This window comes from Dreissena polymorpha, chromosome 10 (assembly GCF_020536995.1).
Source record: "Dreissena polymorpha isolate Duluth1 chromosome 10, UMN_Dpol_1.0, whole genome shotgun sequence".
Lineage (NCBI taxonomy): Eukaryota > Metazoa > Mollusca > Bivalvia > Myida > Dreissenidae > Dreissena > Dreissena polymorpha.
The window spans coordinates 28,374,374-28,388,646 of NC_068364.1; positions in this window are offsets into that span (position 1 = coordinate 28,374,374).

Consider the following 14,273-nt stretch of genomic DNA (forward strand, 5'->3'; position numbering starts at 1 on the left):
TGTACGACCACATGTGCATGTCCCCAGCTAGGAACCCACACCCAGAGAGCAACTCCCAAACCCTCCCACTGCTCTATCACTTGAACTATTGAGGATTGTGACAGTTGCTGGTTGGAATATTCATTTATCCAATAAATTGAAAAAACTTGTTTAAAAAAAATAGCAATCACATGACCTGAACTATGGTCAGGTGAGCACTTTCAAGTCATGTGATTGCTATATTTAGTGCTCATTCAATCAAATTTAATCCACATAATCCAATTTCAATACCACTGAAACCACAATCCAGAGTGGTGCAATGAACAGACAGTGGACTTTAAAGTTGGAAGAGAGGGTTTCAATTCCAGGGCTGGGTAAGTTACACTTGTTCTATATGAAATATGATATGTTTGATGTGATCGATATGACAGAAAATATATAAATGAGTTCAGGAAAATAAATATAAAAACATGTGTTTTTTATTAGTTGTCACAGTGACCTTTGACCTAGTGACCCAAAAATGGGTGTTGCGTGTAGAACTCGTCAATGTGCAGCTATTAAAGCCAATGTGAAGGTTTTAGCACGACAGGGACGGCGGACGAGCTGGCTATGAAAATACCTCGGGTTTTCTCCGAAAACAGCCGAGCTAAAAATTCAGAAATATTTAAATGATTTATAAAAAACAACAACAACAATTTGTCCATCAGTTTTTTTTATGTATAATTGGTTCAGTCACCAAACTTTTAAAACCAAATGGGCACAAACGGTGTACATGGCTCAACAAAATAGTCCACATGTAAATACACCGTGTTACCATGTTACCATTCAGCGTGTCCAGGTTGGACTTCAGGGGCCTGATTTGAATACAACATAGCACATTTCTTCATTTACAAGACTTATCACACGAGCCCTGCATCCTTGGCCATGGCATAAAAAGCAGAGTTGCTATGGGCCAACAAGGTCTGGGCCAGTTTGTATTCTAGGATTGTTCCATCGCTGAGAACAAGTATTCTGAAAACAGATAAAACAAGACTGGAATATATTATTATAGGAATTTTCCATTGCAAATAATGCCCTAAGCTGCACCTTACACATGTAGACCTTTGACCTCCAAAAAACTAAATGTTACCTTGACCTTTAAGCAAGGGCACAGTACTTGAGCATGACACATATTCTCCATATGGAGAACAGTTTTGGTTCATTCCTTTTTTTTTGAATTTTATGATGAAGTTGCGTCCCAACAAGCAGTTTAATACCATTTAGGACATTTGACCTTTAAGCGTGACCTTGACATTTGAGCCTTGGAGACAGGTCTATCTGCTGACATGCAATCTGCATAAGGTGAATATTTGCCATTATTTTAAAATTTAAGGATAAATATGCAGCAGTGTTGCTAAAATTCGACCTTTGACCTGGAAGTAAAACCTTGACCTTTTAGCAAGGGTCTTACAGGCAACAAGCTGTCTTAACATGGTGACCCTTTTGAGATAATTTATGATAAAAGATGATACATTATGATAAGTTATGATCATACACTCACAAATAAATGAAGCTATTGAAAGCTTTTAGCAAATTGTTTTCACACACAAAAAAAGAATTAACTTTCTTGATTTTTTTTTCTAAAATGGGTATCTAAGATATTAGTCTTGCTCTAGGCTTATGGCATGTGCGTTAAGTGTCTTAAGTATCCACTACATCACTGGGACCTCAATGTTTTGGTTGCTTATATCGCGCTACTTGATTGTGGGATGTTGTATTTTACCAAGATTCAAAATGATGCATAAAATACAACAAGAGGGCTATGGTGTCTAAGGCGTTAATCTTAGAGCATATAGAACTTATTTATTCTATATGCATTTTCAAAATCTGATATAAAAAACAAGCAAATGTATTGCATTGAATAAATTATGTTTATTGATTGGTGCAGAACTAAAAGAAAAGGTTTTTTAACGGGACCAAAGGGAAAAGTCAAAATCTAAGAAAAAATATTCTAAAGGGAATATTACATCACTACAGTGTTCTGGCGGGTTGATTGTTAGATGGTTTATTTCAACAACAATACAAATTATGTATTTAAATGAAATAAAAAACACAAGCAAATTATTAACTTGATATGGGGTTGGAGCAAACCCCTTGATGTGTGGTAGAATCCTAACAAAATAAGACAGATTTAATCAACATTTGTTACATTTACCTCAGTGTGTTAGTTATGGCTAAATCTTCAAATTTGTGATCTTTGAACTCCAAGTGAGGCCTCTTATGTGATTGGTGTAGTTTATACCTATTTGTTTAAGCACCATTGCATAGAAAGCGTAAGGCTTATTTGACACGCTCTTAAGTCCTATTCCTGGATCTAGAGCCAGTACTTGGTGTCTTTCAGAGAGATTTAAGGAAGGCTTCCAGAGTGGGGATTGAACCTGTGACCTCCTGATCGCTAGGCGGACACCATATCCACCACACTACTGCGACCAAATGTGACAGGTCTGAAAGATGACTCTGCCCCAGTTGATTGTGAACAACATTTGACCTCAGTTGGTGACATTGACCTTGACCCAAGAGCCCTGAGTCTTACCTGTGACATACGGCCAGATAAAGGAGATCAATTGTAGAAAGTTCTTACAAAATAACACGAGGCATATTGAAGTAATGGCTATATTATGAATAAGTCATCAAATATGTGAAATTTGACCTCAATCTGTGACCTTGACCTTGCCTCTAAGGTAATGGGTATCCCATTTGACTGAGTCCCAGATGAATGAGATCAAATGTGATAAGTTTCAGGGCTGTGGCTTACAAATCCGATATATAAAGGGTATTTTCAAGTAACAATGGCCATGACCCCATAATTGCCAAATGATTTGCGTCGCAATTTGACACGCATCGTCCTCTTTTCCATATATATACTCATACCAAGTTTTCATGATATATGCCCAGGCATTTCTATTATGTGAGTCCAAACATAACAGTTTCTTTTCTTTTTTTTAAATCAAAAAGGGCCATAACTCCGCTTTTGCAAATGGACTGTGACAGCATTTGACATACATACTCTTCTTATCCATATATGCAAGCAAACTAAGATATGACTCAAGACAAAAAAAATAAAAGTGATCCGGGCGGACAGACAACGCCTTGATAGTATCCACCCGCCTATTGTGAGGGAAAACATGACTGCGGTAAATTTGCCCGTCTTATAATTGAAGAAATACGTTACATTGTTCTGATGGGTTGTATTGCACTAGTTATTGTGCGATGTTGTTATTTTAAAGCACTTTAAATTATGTATAAAATAAAACAAGAGGGTCATGGGCCCTATGATTTTTACCTTAGACAAGAAGACACTTAATGATTCTGATCAGGTGGAGTTTGGAAGAATAATGATAATCAATTAAACATAAGTACTTTATTTAAGGCCAATTATTATGACAAACTTTAGAGAAGTAAACTTATTTCCAGCAAAGAATGTACAAGGTAGACATTTAAAACTTAGATAAATTAATGGGGGACAACTCAACGGGAAAACCATATTTTGCCAGTAGCTGAACAGAGCTTGCGTAAACATAGTTCAATTATTTATATCTAGTCATTTATATTTAATCATATATAGATCAAATAGAGAAATTCCAATTACAGATCCTTACATAGCATGCATATTGGATGAAAGGTTAAATAAGATTAATATGAAAGGTTGTTGATATTCCATAGATTTTCTGGAAATATAAATATAATAATATGAACCATTGGAAATATTTACTTTCTAGAGTATTTCAATGTCATTAGACTTTTAGATCATCATTATCAAAACAACTTAAACATCACACCATCATAGTATCTTGTTATCGTAATCATAAATTATTAGGGAGTCATTAATCTCCTTGGTCTGGAATTTTTAGTAGTCAAAATAAATATTAAAGGTGTCAATACTTAAGCGCATTTTAATTAATTTATTTAATAAAAATAGAAGTGATATATTGTTTAACAAGAGATGTGGTTGTCAGAGACAAAATGCCCCCTACTGCGCCGCTATGATTATAAACTTTTTTTGATTATATCCCTTTAATAAATATTACTTCAATTAATTAAATGATCTGTACCTGCCAAATGATGAAAAATATAAATTATCTCCCTATAAAGCTTGTAACTTCCCTTGGATTTTGCCTTTTGACCATTGTGTTTCAAGTATGACCTTGACCTTTCAACACAAAAAATGTGCATCTCCATGAAATACACATGCATGTCAAATTTAAAGTTGTTATCTTCAATATTGCAAACGTTATGGCCAATGTTAAAGTTTTCGGATAGACGCACGGACTGACAGACGGACTGATAGTTCAACTGTTATATGTCACCTGACCGGGGGCACGAAGAGTTGCTTGCTTAATTTAATAATAATATAATAAACAGTTTCCAAACATTGATACACAATCATGACAAATATAAACTAAATTTATAATGTGTAATCCATCAGAACAACAGGAACAATGTTACCATAAAGGGTATCAGGGATCTAGATAAATTATAAACAACAATAAATGAGTAACATATTTTTGCAATATAATTAGCAGAGACCATTATAAGATATTACATGCCTATTTTCAAAATGCTGGGCCTTCCGGAAGAGTTTTAGAGTTTTCAATGTTAAAAAATAAAACAATAAATCCCTACGGCAGGGCCAATTTTTATCACAGGGCCATTCTTTGAACAACCTTGGTAGAGGACCACCATACAAATTTATAAAAAATTAAAAAAAACAACTTCAGACCCTAATGGTTTCAGTTAAGATTGTTTTTATTATTTACTAAATAGGTCTACACGTGTATATAAATAATGTTACACCTCAGTCTGGCCAGCTTGGACTCTATGGGGATTATTGTCTGTATATAACATGTGACCCATGGAACGTGGCCAGCTTGGACTCTACGGGCATTATTGTCTAAATATATCATGTGCCCCTTGAGTGTGGCCAGCTTGGACTCTAGGGGCATTATTGTCTATAGAAATCATGTGACCCCTGGAGTGTGGCCAGCTTGGACTCTAGGGGCTTTAGTGTCATATACATCATGTGACCCCTGAAGTGTGGCCAGCTTGGACTCTAGGGGCATTATTGTCTATATAAATCATGTGACTCCTGGAGTGTGGCCAGCTGGGACTCAAGGGACATTATTGTCTATAGAAATCATATGACATCTTGAGTGTGGCCAGCTTGGACTCAAGGGGCATTATTGTCTATAGAAATAGTGTGACCTCTGGAATGTGGCCAGCTTGGACTCTTGGGGCATTATTGTCTATAAAAATCATGTGACCCCTCGAGTGTGGCCAGCTGGGACTCTAGGGGCATTATTGTCTATATACATCATGTAACTCCTGGAGTGTGGCCAGCTTGGACTCTAGGGGCATTATTGTTCATAGAAATCATGTGCCCTCTGGAGTGTGGCCAGCTTAGACACTAGGGGCACTATTGTCTATAGAAATCATATGACATCTTGAGTGTGGCCAGCTTTGACTCTATGGGCAGTATAAATCATGTGACCTATGGAGTGTGGAAAGCTTGGACTCTAGGGGCACTATTGTTCATAGAAATCATGTGACCCTTGAGTTTGGCCAGCTTGGACTATATGGGCATTATTTCTATATAAATCATGTGACCTAACGGGTGTGGCCAGCTTGGACTCTAGGGGCATTATTGTTCATAGAAATCATGTGACCCTTGAGTTTGGCCAGCTTGGACCCTATGGGAATTGTTTATAGAAATCATGTGACCCCTGGAGTGTGGCCAGCTTGGACTCTACGGGCACTTTTGTCTATATAAATAATGTTACCCATGGAGTGTGGCCAGCTTGGACTCTAGGGGCATTATTGTTCCTAGAAATCATGTGACTCTTGAGTTTGGCCAGCTTGGACACTATGGGAATTGTTTATAGAAATCATGTGACCCCTGGATTGTGGCCAGCTTGGACTCTACGGGCACTTTTGTCTATATAAATCATGTGACCCATGGAGCCTTGTCAGCTTGGACTCTAGGGGCTTTATTGTCTATATAAATCATATGACCCCTTGAGTGTGGCCAGCTTGGACTCTAGGGGCATTATTGTCTATATAAATCATGTGACCCCTGAAGTGTTGCCAGCTTGGACTCTAGGGGCATTATTGTCCATATAAATCATGTGACCCCTTGAGTGTGGCCAGCTTGGACTCTAGGGCATTATTGTCTATATAGATCATGTGACCCATGGAGTGTGGCCAGCTTGGACTCTAGGGCATTATTGTCTATATAAATCATGTGACCCCTGGAGTGCGGCCAGCTTGGACACTAGGGGCATTATTGTCTATAAAAATCATGTGACCCCATTGAGTGTGGCCAGCTTGGACTCTAGGGGCATTATTGTCTATATTAATCATGTGACCCCTGGAGCGTTGCCAGCTTGGACTCTAGGGGCATTATTGTATATATAAATTATGTGACCCCTGGAGTGTAGCCAGCCTGGTCTCTAAGGGCATTATGGTCCATATAAATCATGTGACCCCTTGGGTGTGGCAAGCTTGGACTCTAGGGGCATTATTGTCTATATTAATCATGTGACCCCTTGAGCGTTGCCAGCTTGGTCTCTAGGGGCATTATTGTATATAGAAATTATGTGACCCCTGGAGTGTAGCTAGCCTGGACTCTAAGGGCATTATGGTCCATATAAATCATGTGACCCCTTGAGTGTGGCAAGCTTGGACTCTAGGGGCATTATTGTCTATATTAATCATGTGACCCCTGGAGTGTGGCAAGCTTGGACTCTATGGGAAAGATTTTGATAAACTTAGTAGACGACCCCTAGATGATATTACACACCAATTATTTAAGGCTTGACCCTTGTGGACCACTATCTGATGTGACTCTTGTGGTTTCAGAGAAGACATTTTTTAAGTTTTCATTTTTAAAATCTATTTTAAGCTCCGGTGGATACATGTGCAACAGACCGGAACAATTTAAACAACCTAAAAAGGATACAGATTCAGTTTCTTTAACTAACAATCATTATATGAAGGTTCATTTGAATGCCTTCAATTATTGCCTCTGATTAAAGACGGGTAGTTATCAGTTACTGATATAAGGATGTTCACTCAGCCCTGGTCAACCAGCTACTCCATGAAAAGTGTGAGAAGGGTAACTGACTCCCCTGATATGACTGAAAAACTGCCAAAGAGAGTGATACAGCCTACTAGACAATACATAAAGATAAGTCATAAAAGTTGAATGCAGTATTTGTATTCACACATTTTAAAATTAAGTCCCAATAATATAATAAACAAATATAAATAATCAGCATTCAACAAATTACTTATTATATATAAACAAATAGACTGGGAAAGCAGATTTTTGGTCATTTCTTAACAAAAGAGAAGAAAATAACGCATAACATGCATGAATTCATATTGTTTGACCTGGAATAGCTGTTTTTCAAGTTGACCCCCACCGTTATATAGCGGAATAAGGGCTAAATTGCTTTCCGACTTAAATTCAATCGCATATTGGTTGACAGTGTAGCGTAAATGTGTAACATGAAGTCAAAATTCAACGCCAGGGACTCCGTGATCCAGTAATGCAACAATAGCTTGTGCAAAAAGCATGAACATTCAAACAGAGCCCCATTTCACCGACATGGAATGACAGGCATTTTTACAGTATGTACAGTGCAACAGATGCTTATCTGAGCCAACCTTCATATTTAGAACAATCATGAATTTAACAAGCTTTATCACTTCATATTATTCATAAAAGTACACTTAAAATACATAAATGCACGTTTTTGTTTCATTTTATTTCTATTTCTATTGGGTATTTTGACTTTTTCAGGTAGAGGAATGTCTGTGACTAAGACAAGGGCCACTGAATAAGGGTTGTTGATGGCAAAACAGGTAATAATATCATTTTATTATCATGTACACAAGCAAATAAGCATATTTATGATGCTTAAGGTGTGAAAGACTGTCATAATCAGGATTTTGGTCACTCAAACCCTTGCCGTCTTGTAATTCTCCGTGCAGTTTGTATTGATAGTTCCGCGTCCTGACACGTAAAGCTCGTGCTTTGTGGGCAGCTGAGGTTTGCACTTAACAGGTTTATCCTTGTTTCTGAGCATGTATGCAGTACAGCTGAGTTGATTTGCTACTTGTAACCCTACAATTAGCTTGTTTTTGGTATTGCTTTCTCACAATATGCTTACATGTATATTCATGGTTCCGGCTTAAAAGGGTGTCACGCCTTACTTAAACATAGGATTGTTATAGCAAGTGTCCCTTCATCATTTACCTTAGAGGGTACTTTTGGACAAAATTTGGCACTTTCAGCAACTTGTTTTTTTTATTTGGTACATGCTTCTCTCATTCAGTGATTTAAGGGCAGTATTGTCCTTATTCGCTTGTCTTTGCATAGAAAGGTGACATGAATCAATGATATGTGTTGTGTTGAGAGTTCTGCAGGAAGCTGTGTCCCCAAAAGAAGTACTAGAAACCCCTTTCAGGACACCTGATCTGAACTGCCTTTCTACCCCTGTTACTACATGGAACATCATTGCTAAGCTTATAATGCTTGCCTACATATGTGTTTTTTGTTCATTTCAACTTTTCCTTCCAGCTTAAACCTCCCAAATGAGCATTTTGTGTTTTCGCTTGGTTACAAACTCCCATTTTGACCAGATTGCCACCATAAAAATAGCCCAAAATACTTAATGTGTGCCCAAAATATGAAATTGAGTATTCTCTTGAACCTCTAAATGAGAGCTGGCAATGCATATTGACCATCTGCTGCAGTTTAAAGGTACCCATGACATTATATGCTAGAATATATCAATGGCGGCTGGTAAATAAATGGGCACCGATCGACAAGGCGCTTTCAAGATTTCACACTTTTATTGGTGTGAAATAACAAGTTATTGGAAGCTTATTGATTTCTACACTTCAAAGTATCTTTGATCACTCATTTTGACTAATTTGTTTATTGTTTTGGATGAAATTGGATTTTTTTTGCTTTGAAATTTACATTTTTGGGCCGTTTAAAAAACACACACAAAAAAGACATTCTCAAAATTGCTTAGAGTGAAAATATCTAACACATTCATTCTTTCCCCACCACACATTATGGTATTTTATTGCAGATATTGAACACAACAGCTTTAAATCTTAAAGGTGCATTTAAGCTTTAACAGGCCTAATATCGCCTTCTTCGGACCGAAAACACCCGCGTGTGAAAATATGATACAGAATGGCCAAAAGGACAGCTAGTCCAGCCAAACTTAATAAATTGGTGCAATATGGATGGGAAGATAATGATATGCAAGAAAAACACATTTCAGTCAAAATAAATTTCTCTTATAGGATACAATATACTAAATACTTTTGGTGTTCAATGCTATACCCTCTAAAAACAAAATCTTCATTTATTTGAAGACACAATTCTCTGTACGGGCACTTGCCATGACTTTATTTTTGAATATTTCTGTGTTAATGTGGTAGGGTAAACATTGTTGTATACGACAAAGTCACTGTTTTGCTTTTAGGTTGGAGACTACATGAGACTTTGACAGTTGGCGGGAAACTATCATCAACTGGAGAGATGCCGGTAAAAAGATGGCCATAAAACAGTGCCCAGTGATTCACAATGAGTTCTTTCTTACATACTGTATGACCTATCTTTTTTATTGTTTAAATCATTGTGGCTTGGAATGCTCTTTAAGAAAAGGTATGGTTATGGGGGTGTCTACGCGCAAAAGTTTGACTTTATTTTTTGTAAAAGTTATTGCTTTTACATTGAATTTGTGTAGGAAATCTTTTGGTAAATTGTGACCTTCACTGTAAGTATTGATTTTTAAAGAATTAGTTAACCGCTTTGTGGCTCAAATCACGATTCCCACTGGCTGATGATTTGTTTATCCAAGTGCCTCAGTCAATCAATACTATATAAATAGTTTACATAATTAAGCCTTATTTTATCAAGTACAGTTTTTTTATTATTATTTCAGTCCTGTTCGTGTTACATGTTAAGAGATTTGAAAACTATACAACATGAAGTTAGCAAAATATGTGTCTTCATTTATTTATTTTGTGTTCTTCATTAATAAAGTAACTTATTTCACTCCTAAACATTTCTTTTGTGATCAGCTGGCATGAATAACCGAGTAAGCAGCATTTTAGCAGTGATATAGGAAACTTTATTAGTCATATCAGCCCTTTGAAATCTGTATTTCACACATATTTGAAGGACGAGTGCAGGTGTTTTCAGGACGAGTGAAAATTTATTTAAATGCACTAGTCCTGCATTACGAGTGCAGTTTAGAAATATTTTGTCCCCTGCTGTTTACATAGCCACACTTTTACTGAGCAAAGATATTATATGAACAAATGATTTGAGTAAGTGTTCACAATGTTGCACTTAAGCCATGTTATTCAATCCCTGTTCCCTGAACGATGTAAGTTTGGTTGGTGGTCAACATACTGGACAGGTGGGGTTCCCTTGCGCACTCCGGCTTTCCTCCCACAACAAACAGTAACACCAAATTTGAAACAAGAAGGCCTGAAAGGTCCAAAGTCGCTCACCTTAGATAACAAGATAGTATTGGGACAAATCTTATGACCATGTTTCACAAAGATCGGAAAATAAATATGGCCCCTAGAATGTTAACAAGGTTTTACTATAGCCATATAAGGAAAATTGCCCTGCCCCCTGGCAGCCATGTTTTTCAACCATACGGCATCATTTTTTTTTAACTCATCCAAGATATTATCGGGATGAATCTTCTGACTAAGTTTCATGAAGATCGGACAGTAAATGTAGGCTTTAGAGTGTTAACAAGACTTTACTATAGCCATATAAGGAAAAATGCCCAGTTCCTTGAAAGCCATTTTTTTCAAGCAAACATAATTATTTTCGAACTCATCCAAGATATCATTGAGACCAATCTTCTGACCAAATTTCATAAAGATTGGACAATAAATGTGGCCTCAAGAGTGTTAACAAGGTTTTACTATAGCCATATATAGCCATATAAGGAAAAATGCCCCACCCCTGGTGGCCATGTTTTTAAAGCAACCAAAACCATTTTCAAACTCATCCAAGATATCATAGGGACAAATCTTCTGACCAAGTTTTTTTTTCATGATGATAGGAAAATAAATGTGACCTCTAGAGTGTTAACAAGGTTTTACTATAGCCATATAAGGAAAATAGCCCAGCCCCTGTGGTGGCCATTTTTTTCAACCAACCGGCATCATTTTTAAACTCGTCCAAGATATTATTGGGATGAATCTTCAGACCGAGTTTCATGAAGATCGGACTATAAATGTGGCCTCTAGAGTGTTAACAAGAGTTTACTATAGCCTTATATAGCCATATTAAGGAAAAATGCCCCGCCCCTTGGCGGCCATGTTATTCAAGCAAACGTAACCATTTTCGAACTTATCCAAGATATCATTAAGACAAATCTTCTGACCATATTTGATCAAGATTGGACAATAAATGTGGCCTCTAGAGTGTTAACAAGGTTTTACTATAGCCATATTGGAAAAATACCCCGCCCCCTGGCGGCCACGTTTTTCAACCAACCGGCATCATTTTCAAACTAGTCCAAGATATTATTAGGATGAATCTTCTGACCAAGTTTCATTAAGATTGGACAATAAATGTGGCCTCTAGAGTGTTAACAAGATTTTACTCTAGCCATACATGTATATAGCCATATAAGGAAAAATGCTCCGCCCCTTGGCAGCCATGTTTTTCAAGCAAAGGTTACCATTTTTGAACTCATCAAAGATATCAGTGGGATCAATCTTCTGAGCAAGTTTCATGAAAATTGGATAATAAATGTGGCCTCTAGAGTGCTAACAAGGTTTTACTATAGCCATATAACGAAAAATGCCCCGCCCCCTCGCGGCCATGTTTTTCAACCAACCGGCATCATTTTCGTACTCGTCCAAGATATTATTGGGATGAATCTCCTGACCAAGTTTCATAATGATCAGAAAATCAATGTTGCCTCTAGAGTGCTAACAAGATTTTACTATAGCCATATATAGCCATATAAGGAAAAATGCACCGCCCCTTGGCAGCGATGTTTTTCAAGCAAACGCAACAATTTTCGAACTCATCCAAGATATCATTGAAACCAATCTTCTGACCAAATTTCATGAAGATTGGACAATAAATGTGGCCACTAGAGAGTGCCTGAACAAGGCAATATTGACGTCGCACAACGGACAACGGATAACGCACGACGGACAAAATGCAATCACAAAAGCTCACCATGAGCATGTTGTGCTCAGGTGAGCTAAAAAGAGAGTTTTAGAAATAGCTGAAAACAGCAGCTATAATTCAAAGTTCGTCGCTTTTTTAGTTTAGTAATTCGAAATACACAAAAAAAATTGTGACAAAATGCTCTGCCGAGATATGATTAGAACAAAATGGTTTCGCAACAATGTACGCTGCATACCTATTATGTTTTGCTTTGGCTCCTCACAATTTCAACATATGCAAGGGATATAACTGTGAAATTATGACAGAAAGAGTTTTTGCTGCAGTGTAAATGTAAACATTACTATGAACAATTTGTCTGACCTATTTCATTGTAAATCTGGACATTTTTCAGACAATCAGGACAGTTTTATAATGCAAAAAAATGAATAAGAAAGGTTTATCATATAACATACAACTTCATATTTAATAGAAAACGAATAAAAAAAAAGAAAATTTCCCCAGACAAATGAACAATATGAACGGTCATATACATCTTTGTTTTTAAACAGTTGGTTGTATAGTCCTCTACCCTGAAGTTGTATGTTACTTGAATTTTTGTCTTTTGCAGAGAGCAATGTAGATGATGGGTAAACACATTCAATTTTTAATTTTAAAAATCTAAGGCATTTAAAGGGATGTTTATAGATTCAAACAAACAGGAGAAAAATGACTCCTGGTCTAACACTTTGAGGATTCAAACTAAATATTGAAGGAGTTAAATGTTTTTTTTTTAATGTTTTATTTAAAATTAGGTCAGGTGCAGCCATCATAAAATGATACCCTCTATTATTCAAAACAAATAAAAAAATATGAGTATACAAAAATACAAAAAAAATTCTTTGAGGAATTTTCTCGCAATCCAGAAATTCGAGCCAAGCGAGTTGAAGCCAACCCAAGTCAACGGTATTATAGTTCATTTAAAATAAACTAAAATTTCAAAACAAATAATTAGATGTGAAAGACGTTTCCAAATTGCTTACTGCATACATATACCGCACGTGTAATTTGATTCTTTTTCAATATTGGGGCTATTTTGCATGAATGTTTAAAATGTTAAAAGTGCAATGAAAGCAATACAACAGGTTTAAATCTAAATTGTCTGAAATGAAAATTGCACAAAGAGTTCTACAAGGAAATACATTATATTGATCATTAATTTAAAATACCAGTTAGAATGGCTATAACCCTATCCCAACTGTTCTCAAATATCATATTGATATTTCTTTAACACCACAAGCGTAGATAATGAATATATTTGATACCAAAGCATGTGGTAATTTGATCCAGACCATTTGACGTAAATGAATTCACTGGGCTATTGAAAAATTGTGTTCGTATTGTATTTTGATTAAATACATTGAAATTGAACAAAAGAATTATTTGTGGTTTGATATTCGCATTTGACTTAGTCAATTCATCTTTTACAATCAAAGGATCTATTCAGTAAACCCAATCTCGTGCCAATAATATACTAAAGAGGATTATTTAAATAGAACTGCTATTGTGCTTTTCCAATTTAAATCTTGAATTTAGTGACATGAATGAAATTGAGATCAGATTAACAACGTCCCAGGGGTCTTGTATAACAGAATATATAACACAAAACTGTCAAATCCTTATGATTGGTGGGACATTAATTTTTTGTTTATCGAGTGGGTTGACAAATCCTCCAATTAGCAAACACTATGCAGAATATTACTGACGAAAATATCTCATTTTCGCTGAAAATCTGAGAACAAGGAATTTACAAGTCTTCCAAAAAGAATGTATACCAGTATAGCTTAATTATAAACTTTCTCAAGAAAGTTGGGCCGTACTTCGAATTAAAGCTTCAATTTCCAACAGTGCATAATCTGCACGTGAGTAAATACAGTTAGCACTGAAACTAAACATTTCAAGCAAAACGGATGAAAATGAATATATAAATTGGTTTGTGCGATTTATACCAAGCAATTAAAAAGACTCATAATTCCCAATCTGAAGATTTCATGACGGGTATTTTCACAATTTCAGGGTAGTGTGG